Here is a 14119-nt window from a genome sequence, read left to right as displayed (position 1 = left end):
ATCCTGAGATGCTAGTTCTCTTTCCTTTCACCTCTGAACCTCTGTACAGTGCTTGATATTATCCTAACATCTTGCAGGTACAGTAAACGGTCCTCACCGCAAAACCCTGAATTACCCTCAAGTCAAAACCAGCTGCGTGGGAGAAGGAAGGGTCAGCAGCTTCAACAGGGGCCATTCAGAGGAGCCCAGCATGAGTCAGCTTCATGCCAGCAAAAGCAGTGGGTCTGACACACTCAGGGGCAAGGCACTTAGAAGACCTCTGGTGTCCGAGCCAGTGGAAGTTTCTGTCCTCACGGGTTGCCTAAATAATCATGTACTAAGCACCTCTAGGGGGTGAGTTCCCGGTGGGGGGTGAAGATGAACGAATAGCTTGAGGTGGGGATTTCAATTGGCAAAGATTTGTTGATGTTGGAAGCCAAGTACAAATACTTAAAGAAAGAGGGAGCGGGGTGACATCCAGGTGGGACTTCAACGAGGAGCAGCGGCTGGAGCAGATATTAAGGAAGTAAGGGAGATAGCTGGGGAGGGAGAAATAAGCTGAATGTGGGATCCTGAGCAAGCGTGCTTGACTTGGATGGAGTGTGTGGTGGGGTTAAAGGAGATGGGAGTGTCTCAGATGCAAGGCTGGGACAGGGAACTCATACCGATGACCTGTCTACCCTACTCGTTCACCAGGCAAACACTCAGCACCTCCAACCACTGCTTTGGAGGCTCCTGTGAACCATTTTGTTCTTTCAAGATGGGATGCTCTTATTTCAAGAGGCAGTTGAAAGTGGGCTTTTCCAAAAGTGAGCAGATGGGTGTATTAACTTCTCAGGAATTCCCAGTCCAGGAATTGATATCCAAAACTGCCAAAACCACACTGCCTGGGGTTACCATGATTCTGTGTTTCTCTTAGTCTTGGCTAGGTCCCACAAGTGATTCAGTCATGAGTAATTTTGAGGATTTGGTCTGAAGCAAGCAGTTGTCACTATAAATAAACCCAATAAGCTCAATATATTAAAATAAAGTCATATAAAAGATAAGGAATGTTACACCGAAAGTTCAAGCAATAAAAGGAAAAAATAGATATATGGGGCTTCCTTACAATTAAAAATGTTTGTGCATCAAAGTGAAAAGACAACCTACTCAATGGGAAAAAATATTTAGAAACCACATATCTGATAAGGGTTTGATATCCAGAATATATGAAGAAATCCTACAACTCAACAATGAAAAGGCAAACCAAATTTAAAAATGTGCAAAAGACTTGAACAGACATTTCTCCAAAGAGGAAATACAAATGACTGAAAAGCACATGAAAAAAATTGCTTAATGTCACTAGCTATTAGGGAAATGCTAATCAAAACCACAATGAGCTATCATTTCATACCTACTGGAATGACCACTATTTAAAAAAAAAACAACTACAAGTATTGGAGAAAGGTGGAGAAATAGGAATACTCATTCATTGCTGATGTAAAATGGTGCAGCCACTGTGGAAGACAGTTCAATGGCTCCTCAAGAAACTAAATATAGAATTACCAGATGATCCAGCAATCCCACTACTAGGTATAGACCCTGAATTGAAAGCAGGGGTTCAAACATATGTGCACACTGATGTTCATAGCGGCATTATTCATAATTGCCAAAAGATGGAAGCAATGCCAGGTCTCCAGCAACCACAGAGTGGATAAATAAAATGTGTACACATATGATGGAACATTCAGCTATAAAAAGGAATGAAGTCCTGATGCAGGTGACAACATGGATGAAGCTTGAGAACATGATGAGTGAAATAAATCAGACACAAAAGGACAAATATTGTATGATTTCACTGGTATGATCTAATTATAATATGCAGACTCATAGTGCTAGGGTCTAGAATGTAAACTACTAGAAGATAAACGAGTTAGAAAATGGGGAGTTGATGCTTGCACAGAATTCTATTCAGGCTGATGGTAAAGGTATGGAAATGGATGGTGGTGATAGCACATTATTTGAGTGTAATCAACAGCTCTGAACTGCATAGGAGAATGTGGGTAAAAGAGGAAACTTTAGGATATATATTACTAGAATAAAAAATAAACCTGACACAGTGAACCCTATCGTAGACTGTAGACTGTAAGTTAATAATGCAAGCATAAGAATTCTCTTCCATGAATTATAGCAAATATATGATAATACAAGGTGGTAATAATAGGGGGATACATGGGAAAATACACCATGTAAACAATGGGCAATAGAACATTTTAATAATCTTTCATGAATTGTAGCAAAGATAACTACAATTTTAAAAAGCACATGGAGTGGAGGTGGCTCAAGCAATGAGACGCCTTCCTCCCAGTGGGTTTGGTTCCCGTTGCCTCCGAAAAAGAAGACAAGCAGACACAGAGAGCAGACATTAAGAGCAGACAGTGCGCACAAACAAGTGGGACTGTGGGGGAATAAATAACTAAATAAAATTTTAAAAATTCTTTTTTAAAAAGGGTACCGTTATTATTTTAAAAGTACTCTCATCAAGGGAAATTGATGTGGCTCAACCAATTGGGCTCCCATCTACCATATAGGAGGTCCAGGTTTCGATGCCCAGGGCCTCTTGGCGAGGGTAAGTTGGCCCATGCGGCGAGCTGGCCCACGCAGGAAAGCCGCCCTGCACAGGAATGCTGGCCAACGCAGAGAGCTGGTGCAGCAAGATGACACAACAAGAGACACAGAGGAGAGAAAATAAGATGTAGCAGAACAGGGAGCTGAGGTAGTGCAAGAGAGTAATCATCTCTCTCACTCCCGAAGGCCCCAGGATCGGTGCCTGGAACCTCCTAATGAGAATACAAGCAGACACAGAAGAACACACAGAGAATGGACAGAGAGAGCAGACAAGTGGGGGAATGGGGAAGGGGAAGGGGGGAATAAATAAAATAAATCTTAAAAAAAGTACTATCATTGATAGTAACAAATGTTCCACACCAGTGCAAGGTGTTGGTTGGTTATTGTACGTGAATCCTATATTTTATGTATGATTGTTTTGTAAACTCACAGCTTCTCTAATTAAAAAAAAAAATCAGCACATAAATGTGAAACTTAAAATAATAATAAGAAGAAGAATGCCTGTTCACAAAAGCACTCCCCTAAGCAGGCTTCAACTTCACACACACACATCAGCTTTTCAGATGATTCCAGCATGTACCTCTTTCTGTGAGTGATGAAAGGACAGGAAGCCCCAGCAGAGGGAGAGTATACTGCTTTCCTGATTGTTTGGAACAGAGATTAGGGTCCCTGTAGCAAATATGGGAAGGATCAGAAGTAACATCTCTCATCCCTTCTTGTATGGTGTAAAATGACCAGAATTTTAATGTCCTTGTGTGCCAAATCCCTGCTTGTCTCCCATCATGCCCACCACCCCTGCTGTTCTGCAATGGACTGGTGCCACGTGGAGCCTTAGAATTGGTCTGTGGGGCTGAAGACCTGTGCTCACCCCCTTCCAGTGGCGAGATGGGGCTCAATGGGAAGAGAGGCACGCAGGGAATGGAGAGGTAGGGGCCAGCCTCCTCGCTCATGGCTTATCTCTATACCTTCACTCCACTGAACTTGATCTCCCTTTTGCTCTCTGCTTGTATCCATCCTTACGCATATGCCAGCAAAATTCCAGCTGTGGGTCCAGAGCCCAGCCTGACTTCTAGGCCCCTCCCTGGGCACTCCCGCGCTGCTAGATGAGACCACACAGCAGATTCACGGTCCCCAACCTCTGGAGGGCCATTTATCCTTTGGCATGAATTCTTTGTCTTGGCAGCCTGACACTTTTCTCAAGGCACATTCCACACTTCCTCTCTCTCTACCCTAGAAAATCTTGCCTACTAAAGAAAATCGAGGTCACTAGATATGATCTTCCAACTTCCTCATCCTCTACCTGCAAAATGATTCATCTAGCCCTTTCTCTGGTCTTGGTGATGGTATCTGCCCTGTCTGAAGCCCACCCACCTATTCCTTACTCCCCGAGACCCCCATCATCTCTTCAACCTTGCCCTACATTCTAACTCCTTTCTCTCAGCCTATTAACATGCTCAAGACTCCTACCTTAAACAGACCTTCCACGGCACCCACGTCCACCTCGACTACACTGGAGTCTCTCCTCTGTCGCCAAATCCCCTAACTTGCACCACTATCCCTGCCTCAGTGGTCTGAACTCACCCTTGGTGCTCGACTAAAACCTTTCTCAGAAGCTCACTGATAACTCTGTAATTGCTAAGGCCAGAGGACATCTTTCTGTCCTTATCCTTCTGGCCCTCTCTCTCTAAATTTGATGATGTTGATCTTTCTTCCTCTGTCATGAAGCTCTTGCCTCTGTTTCTGGAACCTTTGCCACTTTGGTTCTCCCTGCTCTTCCTGACCCTCTGACCGCCTCTCCCTAAATACTGCTATTTCCCAGGCTTCCGTTCTCAAATGCCCCACCCATCTCACGTTAAATGTAAAGTGCCCTCTCTGAAAGAGTTTTATTCTCTTTTTGGTTTTCATGTTGTTCACTCTTGAATCTCTTCTCTCTAGCCCAGACCTGACCTCTGAATTCCAGACTCATCTCTCTGGCTCTCAGCTGGAATCTCCCCCTGGTGCTCCAGAATGTTCATAATCAGCATGCCCAAGATTAAACTCACCTTTGCCCAAAAATTGGCTCTTTCTTTACTATTCTTTATCTTCGTTGATGGTACCACCACCCACCCAATTGGCCAAAGCCAGAACCCTGGAGGTCACTTGATTCTTGATTCTTCCCTTGCTTCCATGTCTGATCACTGACAAAGTCCCACCAACTTTACTTTCAAATAGCTCTGGAGTCTGCCCCCACCTCTCCTTCCTTACTCCCACTGCCCTAATCTGAGCCCTCATCATTTCTCGCAGGACTATTGCAGCACTTGTTAGGAGCTACCAGAGAGCTTGCTTTTTATCTGACCTGGCCAGTTCCATCCTTCAAAACCTACAGGCTCATCCCTGGGTCCACAGGATAAAGGAATAGAGTATGGATTAGAGTGGACTTACTGGTGTTCTGCTGGGGAACTATTGTGATTAGTAAGGGAAGAAATTGTAGTAGTGATGTGGAGAGGGTAGCCACGGTGGCTGTTGATGGTAGGGAGACGGAAGAAGAGATATGGTGTGGGGGCATTTTCGGGATTTGGAGTTGTCCTGGGTGGTACTGCAGGGACGTATGCTGGACGTTGTGTGCCCTGCCATGGCCCACTGGGTGGACTGGGGGAGAGTGTGGACTACAATGTGGACCATTGACCATGTGGTGCAGTGGTGTTCCAAAATGTATTTGCCAGGTACAGTGGATGTGCCACGATGATGGAAGAGGTTGTTGATATGGGAGGGGTGGGGTGGATGGGATGGGGGTATATAGGGACCTCATATTTTTTTAATGTAACATTTAAAAGAAAATAAAGAAGAAGAAGAAAAAAAAAAAACCTACAGGCTCAAGTTCTTTATTGAGGCCTCTGAGGCCTCAAGGCCATGGTCCGCCCCTCCTGCCTCCAGCTCCAGAACCAGCTGGCAGGAATTCCTGGTGAAGCCCCCTGCCAGCGCCATGGAAGCAGGGAAGTCAGATGGCTCTGCTGACAGGTGCTCACTTAGGGTGCTGGGCCTCAAGTCCCAGGGATGCCGCTGACCCCAAGCCACCCCATTGGGACCCCCATCCTGGGCAGGAAGCACTTGGGCTCCCCGCTCCCCACCGGCTCCCACAGGTCACTAGCCCTGCCCTGGGGGACTGAGGAGGGGGCAGAAGTCGTAAAGGTGAAGGAAGGGGCGGAGGAAGTCTGTCCAGAAGCCAGGTTTTGCTACTTACTTCTGAACACCTGCTTCCAGCGCACAGGCAGCTCCTGCAGGGCTGCAGGGAGTCGGGAGGGTGGAGCGGGGAGTGTGGGCCTGGGAGCCGGACTGCAGAGTGAGAATATTAAACTGACCCATTGTTTCTCAAAGTGCGGCGCACAGCCACCAGGGGAGGTGACTTCAGATGGCAGCACAGAAAGAATAACAGACAACCATGTCGCTGAGCACCACTGCGCCAGGCCCTGTTCGCCACACACTGGCTCGCGTACACCTGCCCATTCACACTTACCCTTCCTAACCGCCTAAGAGAGGGCTACTCTTCCCGTTTCTCTGTTAAGGAAACTAAGATGCATTTGCCCAAGGTCACGCGGCTAGGAAGAGTCATCGCCGGATCCGCACCCAGGCAGCCCGGCTCTGGGGTCCACTCCCCGGCCACTGCGCTCCTGACCACCAGCCTGGAACTTTGAACCCCCTGCCCAGAGGGTTCCTCGACCCCCCTCCCAGGCTCCCTGTGTCTGCAGGGAAACTGTAGGAGTCATGGTGGGGCGAGGGGGAGGAGGTAGTGGCTAGAACACCCGTGTCCCAGCTCTAGCATGAGGCTCTCGCAGCTCAGCCAGCCTCACCCGCAGGGCTGGGGACGGCCCTGCAGAAGGGGCACTGTGTCACTGTGCATCCTCAGGCAAGCCCCTCCCTGCCCGGATGCTGGTTTCCTCGGCTGATCAACGAGGAGGGTGGCCTGGTGACCACCACGAGCCCCTCCAGCTCCGGGTGTAGGCAGTTGTGGACGTGCCACTTGCTGCCCTGCGGTCCTCTTGGTCACACCGCAGTCCCCGACAGGCTTCTCGATGCCCTCCACAGCCCTGGAGCTGTGCTCCCGCAGAGCCACTGTAGCCACCCAGTCCCTGATTCAACCCCAGGAGCGCCCAGCGATTGCCTGCCCACCCCCTCCCCACAACCGCCAAACCGGCACCACCACATCCCCTCCAGAGAGGGCCATCTCCCTCCAGCCACAAGGACGGTCCTGCAAGGAGCGGTCCCCGGGCCTCCCGCCCCGCGCGCTCAAGTCCCTCCTGCGGCCCAGACGTCCACTCAAGAGCTCTTCTGCGCCGCCCTGCCACCTTGAGCCGGTCGCGTCCTCCCTCCGGGCCCCTCCGCTGGGCAGTGTCCCGGAGGACAGCAGCTCCGCTCGGCCCCCCCCCCCCCCCCCCCGGCCCGAGGCAGGACAGCCAATCACAGCAGGCCAGGAGTCGCCCTCTCTCCAACTGGGGAGCACATCCCAGATCAGAGAAGCCCCCCACCGCCCTCCTCCCTTCCCTTCTGGGTGTGTCGCCATTTGAAGCTTAATTAGGGGACGTGTACCTGGCTCCCGGTGCTGGGGCAGGGGAAGCGGGGCCAGAGGCTGCCGAAGGTGCGGCGGGGCGGGCGGGCAGCACCCCGAGGACCCGCAGTCCCCAGGAAGCTCGGCGCCACGGAGCGCGCGCGGCAGCGCTGGAGGAGCGTCTCCAGGAGGTAACCGTGGGGAGGTGGTGGCCAGGGGGACGTGTCCGATTCTGCCCCGAAATAGTGATGCCGGCAACGGTGTTTGCGCAGGCTTAGTCACCCCGACGGCTTTCCTGCCCACGGGGAAGGAAAACAGAGCTGAGCCTCGCGCCGGCTGGGGTTACAGCACCCACCTCGGGGGAAGAAGGGTGAGATCAGCTGTGCTGCCAAGGGCGTCTCTACCAACCGGGGTTTTTTCTCTGGACGTGCCCTTGTGGGAGCCCACTGCTGGCTGAGTTTGGCACGATGGCTTCCTGCCAGGGATCAGAGATTAAATGATAGGCTTTCTGGTTGAAGTCAGCCAGGGAGGCTTTCCCAGCAAGGCTCTGAAATGTGAAGGGTATGGGGCAGGGGGAGAAACTGGGCCTGTGCCCACAGGTGGTGTGGGGGCAGCGGCTAGGGCCCCGCCCTCAAAGCAGTTAGAGCCCCACACCTGGGCTCAAATTCCAGCTCCACCGCTTAGCAGCTTTGTTGACCACAGGCCATTGGCTTATCTGGACCTCTGTTTATCACCTGTTTAATAAGGCTAATAGTAGTATCTGCCTCCTGCGCTGCAGATGCTGCTGGGAGAATCAAATGAGTTGAAGCTGTGATGTGCTTACACTAGTGTCTGGCATTGAGTATGGGCTATATCGGCAGTGGTGTTTTATTAGTCCTGCCCTTTACTGGGCATGTGTTCTCAGCCACATCATTTAAGCTTTCTGAACCTCAGTTTCTCCATCTGTAACATGGGGATTTAAAAATTAGCTTGAAGGGATCTTGAGATTAAATCAATTGCTGGCACGTGGTGGTGCGCCATGAATATCAGTGCCCTTCCATTTGTCATAAGCCAAAATTCTATCCCCATGAAAATACTCTATTTCTGGCCTGTGCTTTTTGTCCTGCTCTCAGAGGTGGAAGCAGTATAGGTCAATGAGTTCTGAATTCGCGGGCCCAGTGTCTCCCTAAGGCAGCTCCACATAAACCAGACCTGGCTGGACAAACTGGACTTGGTTTTGAGAGCGCCGGCTCTGCCCTAGCATTTGTGCCGGGGGGCGGTGGCTCAGGCGTGGCCTTGCGCTTGAATAGCCGCCCCCCTCAGATGGCTGCTTGGGCACCTCCCATGCACCTGCCCTGCAGGAGGCAGAGACGCATAAGGCACGACCCTGTCCTCCCAAACATGTCCTCTCCTTGAGAGAGCGAAGCACAGATGTGCAGCAAGGGAAACGGCGAGACGAGAAGACAGCCACAAGCACCCCAAAACCAGTGCTGACTGACGAGTGGTCAACACCCAAAGGCTTTAGGAGTCAGAGGAGAAAGAGAAAGATGTGGAGATAGGAGAGGGCAGGGAAGGCTCTGTGGACAAGGAGCGACTAACCTGGTTCTGAAAGAATGAGGACGACGTGGACGGGTGGAAAGGCCAGGGGCTGCTGGGTGGGCTTGGCGAGGGGGCGCAGGAGCTGGCGTGGAGAGGAGGCACAGGGCGCTGCGGCTGGCGGTTGTTTTGGGGACATGGTGGGAAAGAAGCTGGGGGGGAGGAGGGGAGCGCACTGCTGAGGAACACACTGCAAGGGAGTCATGAATCGTTCATCAGGGGGCAACGTGATCACGGTAAAGCAGGATGGTGAATCTGGTATGTGCACCCAGAGAGCTTGCTGGAGCAAGCCAAGGGCAGCACAGCCTAACATCAACCTCAGCCACAGCTGGTGCTCACCAGCCAGGCGCCAGGCAAAGCATTCCCATACGTGATCTCCACAACGTCACGGCAGCCCTGGGATGGAACATCCATTCCAGGGAAGAGAAAAATTAGACCAGGAGAGTGAACATGAACTGGCCTGTTCAAGGTCATCTGGCTGAGAAGTGGCAAGGCCACATTCACCTGCTCCAGAGTCCCTGGACATGGGCCATATCATGGCAAGAGGTGGAAGCCACCAATGACGGATGGGAGAATCTCAGTGACAGTCCGTAAGGAGCTGCGAGGACCTCAGCCTCCAGGAGAGGTCTGTGGGGTGGGGGAAGGTGGGGAGGCCGGGGCCACTGCCCGGCCACAGTCCAGGCTCTCCCAGTCTCCTCTTCGTCCCTGTGGGACTCCTGAGCTGCTAATGAGACCAGGCATGTGAAGCAGTCCGAGCACTCGGCCACGAGAGTTCCCTTCCTTTCCTCCTTAAAAACCAGGGAGGCGCATCTCCCCTGAGTCCCAGCTGCTGTAGCCGAATCGCCAGCGCCCGCCCTGCAGCGGGGAGTCATGCCCCCTACCTGTTCTCTGAATCTATGATCCAGAGGGGCCAGCGGGGAAACCGCACTGGGAAACCGCAAGCCTTCGGTCCGTAGCCCCTAGGAGGTGTGTCCCCCCGGGCTCCCCAGCCTGGAACCCCGCTTGCAGCCACCTGCTCAGCACCAAGGGTGGCTCAGCGCAGCTGCAATTACTCAAGTCAAACTGATTTCTTCCGCAGAACTGTCTGGTTCATTCTGACCAACAGGCCTCCAGAGGATAATTTTCCTTCCTCTCTTTCTTTTTTTGAAATAAACACTGATTAATAATAATCCCCAAACACTCCTGAGCACCTACTCCGTGCAAGCAGTGATCAAGCAGGAATCAGTAACCCGCGTTTGGACAGCGATGCGTATGCTTCAGCCAGGGCCATTGGGCTGCCTACTCGGGGCGGGGTCTCCCCACTTCCTCTCCCTTCCCCAGCTGCCCCCTACAACCACAAACCCACCCACTGAGGTCCTTTGACTCCTCTGAAGTTGTCCCTGTTCTCGGCCTCCCTGAAAGTCAAGGCAAGGAGCGGTTTTATCTTGGGGAAAGATTTGTGCCCGAGTCACACCAGTGCTTATTGGTGGCTTTGGGACAAGAGTCCAGATCTGGCTTCTAAGCCGTCGCCTCTAACCTCTAACCTCCGGGTGCAAGAGAGAGCAGGGGTCGAGGATGGGACTGGGATAGAAGGAACCATGTCTGGAGCAGCCTTGCTCTGCGCGGCACCCCCAGCTGACTCATTCTCTGGGAGGGAAGGCTCTCCCCTGACAGGGCAGGGGTGCCTAGCCAGGCCCAAGGACCCAGTTCCTCTTGAATCCTAGCTTCACCATTCATCAGCTGTGTAGCCTTGGGAAAGGAGCTTTACTTTTCTGGGCCTCAGTGTTCCTCTCTTTAAAATAAGGGTAGCAATAGTACGGATCTTGCGGTGGGCAGTGAACAGCAGGCTGTGTGCGTGTGTGCAGGGCTGGCTCGCCTGGAGGGACGCCGTTCACAACAGTGCCCAGCTTGGAAGAACTCTCTCACCAGGCCAGCTGTGGTTCTCTGTCCAGGCACGCTCCAGGTTCCAAGCTTCCAGAAGCCCTGAGCCAGCAGGCCGCTGTCTCTGCAGGTGAATTCAGCCCGTCCCTGGTGTTAGAGGAAAGAAGGAATTTTTCCCAAGGCCATTGTAGGCTATTTGAGGATATTTGAGAAATTCCCCCCACCCTTTCTGTTCTCACCCTTCAAACATCCAGAGAGAGAAGATGGCACCTGATTGGTGATGGCTTCTTTTAATGTGGTTATCACAAAAATTAATAATAGTCACCTTTTTTTTAAGGGGCTACCAGGGTTTGAGCCCAGGGCCTCATACACGGGAAGCAGGCACTCAACCACTGAGCTACACCCACACCCCCAATAGTCATCCTTTCTATATCAGTCTGGCTCTTTGCAATTCATGAAGTGCTTTTACAAAGGTACTCTGCTAATCATCAAAACGACCCTCGAAGTAGACTGGACAGGCCGTACTGTCCCCCCAGCTCAGCTACGGGAAGTCGGGAGCAGAGCTGAGCTAGGAGCACAGTGCAGCACAATAGGTGTCTTCACTTTCTCCTCTCAACTCCTTTTGCTTTTTCCTCTCTGGTGGGATTGGCCCCCTCCCTGCCACATATGTAATGAATGATGAAGAGTATGTACTTACTCAGGAGCCCAACTACCTGGGTGTGAATCCCAACTCTGCCCCGTACCCGCTGCGTGGCCTCAGGTGAGTTGCTGAACCTGTCTGTGCCTTGGTCTCCTCATCTCTAAGCAGGAATACATGCTACCAGTTGGGCCATCACAGAGTTCCATGGCACACTTAGAATGGCCCCTGGCACCCTGGTAAGTCCTAGGTACCTGGTGAGCTCTGTTCCTAATGCAAGGCCCTTAGCTACTCTACCAGCTGGTGGGCAGGGGGCGAGCTTATCCTCTGCCGAGCGCCCAGCCGCAGCAGGGTGCTTGGAAGGACCTCAGCAGGTGGCTGTGCGTGGACTGACGGAGGGAGGGCACCTGGCTGAATGCACGCAACTCATTGAGAGAATTATCTAAATTGTTCTTTTTCTTCAATGACTTGGAAAAAAATCGGACCCTTAATATATAGAATTTTCTTTCTTACCTTCTCTCTGGACAGCTGTGCCTATGGGAAGCTGCTGCTCTGGGGCATGCTGAGTACATGTGGGGCAGTCACACATGCTGTCCTGGGATTTTCAGAGCCCACGTGAGGACCCTAGAGCTCCCAGGAGCTCCCCCCAAGCTTGCTCTTACCACTCACCCGGTTGCTATTAGGTGCCGCGGGACTCACTCACATTACCTTTCATTTGGATACGAGCTCCCATGGTGCAGATGAGGAAACCAAGGCTTGTAGAAACCGGTAACCGGCCTATGGCCACTCAGCCCTTCAAGGCAGGGCAGGGTGCAGTCCTGACCCAAGGGTGGGCTGGGCTGAGGCCCGCGAGCTCCTGCACTCGTCCCGCTGCCTCTCGCAGGGACTTCTGGGCAGGGGAGGTGCTCCCGCATGAATGAGCCCCTGAGCTGGCCCTCCCAGCAGGCTGCCCTGACACCCGATGTTCTTCTTGGGGAATGGGGGCAACTCCCACGAAGAACGGTTTCCTGTGGTTCCCCAGCATTTCAAATGCCAAGTTGTAGGGAAGGAAAGCAGGAAGGACCAAGCCCCGTGCCTAATTCTGGCCCCCAGGAGTTCCTGTAATAAACACGACTCCTACTGAAAAACTTGGGGGACCTTGCCCACCTAAGAAGGTCCTCAGGTATCAACCGCACCAGACCCCGGTAAATTGTACCCAGGCTGTGTGACCCTGAGCAGCTCTCTTAGCCTCTCTGAGCCACAGTTTCCTCTTCTGGAAACAGAAACAATGCTAGCTCCTCTCAGGTGTATTAAATGACATGAGGGCAGCAGAGGGCCAAGCAAAGTGTGGGGCTCCGGGGGCACTGCATCCACGTCTTCCCTCTCCCCTTTCCTCTCCTCCGGGGAATTCAACAATGGCGCCGTCTTGGAGGGCTGGGCTCCGCTGGCCCGTGCCAAAACGCCGCAGTGCTTTCTCCTGGTGAAAGCAGCTGCGGACAGGCTACTTGGGGACAACTGGAGGCTTCTAAACCTGAGCAAGGGAGGATGGCACAGGGCAGTGTGAGGGCTAATGGGTGCCACGTGCAGCGCCGCCACGCTGGAATCCAGCCCGCGCTCGCCCTGCCGAGCTCCGCCTTCACCCAAAGGGCGCGCGTCTTTTCCTAATCCCTCGAAGGGGCCAAGTGGACTCATGGTGGCTGGGCCTGGCTGCCCCTTCTCCTTAGATTCCCTGGAGGTAAAAATTATACTCGGTTTAAAAATCTTTGAGATTCTGAAAAGACTGTTTATATTAAATATGTATTTGGGGATAGTGATGGTGGCCGTGAGGCTATCCCAGAAATAGTTCAAGACCCCCGCAAGGAAGACTGACATTTCATATAAATTTTAAAAGTACTTATTTATCCTGGAGTTTTTTTTTCTTGAGGTACTGGGACTGAGGATTGAACCAGGAACCTTGTGTATAGAAAGCCGGCACTCAACCGCTGCGCTCCATCAGCTCTCCTGAGTCAGTTTTTTTTGTTTGTTTGCTTGTCATTTGTTTTGTTTGTTTTTAGGAGGCCCTGGGAACTGAACCCAGGACCTCCCATATGGGAAGCAGGCGCTCAACCACTTGAACCACATCCGCTTCCAATTCTGGAGATTTTAAGGCAGAATTTCCTGAAGAATATCACGTGATGGTAGTAGGCATAAGGCAAGAAAAGGGTTCTGTGCTCCACTTGGTAACTTCTGAGTGAGAAGGTTTCTTTCCTGCAGGGCTTCCCCAGGGCTCTGGTATGTTAATGAACCCGAGGATCTCTAAGGAGGGAATGGGGTGGGGGCAGCTGCATTTCTGGCCTTAGAGACCAGCTTGCCTGGAGATGCGTGGGATGGGGCTGGGGGTGGGTGAGAAGCCACAGGCCAATGAGTTCTGTTACTCTGAGCCCTTGGTTTTGTTACAAATCCTCCCAGTTTTTGGCAGCCGGGCGGGTAGCGGGGAGACTCTGGAAGCAGTCTGCTTCATGCACAGAAAGTTCCATGGTGGACGGAAAGAACTGCTTCCGAGCGGTAGGACAAGCAGAAATCGTGAAATCAGTTTCCTCTAAGCCTTTCCCAGAGCCAGGAGGACACTGTTCAGTCAGATGCTGACCACAGACGCATCTCTGGCTGTGTGTTCCAGGGTAGAGAGTAGGAGAAGTTAGAAGTAGGATTATTTTGTCTGCTCTTTAAACGATCTAGCCTGTGCAAAGGTCATGTCTGCCTTTGCTCAAGGCATGACACTTCAGTCCTCCTCAGGAGTTCCCACCAGTTGTCGACCAAAACCACATATTGAGCATGCGCCGTGTGTCTAAAAAATGAAGTATAAGTGGGTAGTTCTTGCACTTACACGTTTTACAACCCGGTTCAGGAGGCAGTGTCAGGACAAGCTCTGGAGCGGGGGCTCCCAGGCTGCCCTGGGCCAGGAAAGAAGCGAAATGGGGCTG

Source organism: Dasypus novemcinctus, chromosome 13, assembly GCF_030445035.2.
Source record: "Dasypus novemcinctus isolate mDasNov1 chromosome 13, mDasNov1.1.hap2, whole genome shotgun sequence".
In the NCBI taxonomy this organism is placed as follows: domain Eukaryota; kingdom Metazoa; phylum Chordata; class Mammalia; order Cingulata; family Dasypodidae; genus Dasypus; species Dasypus novemcinctus.
The sequence above is the reverse complement of the archived record's forward strand: the minus strand, read 5'-3'. Positions refer to the sequence as shown.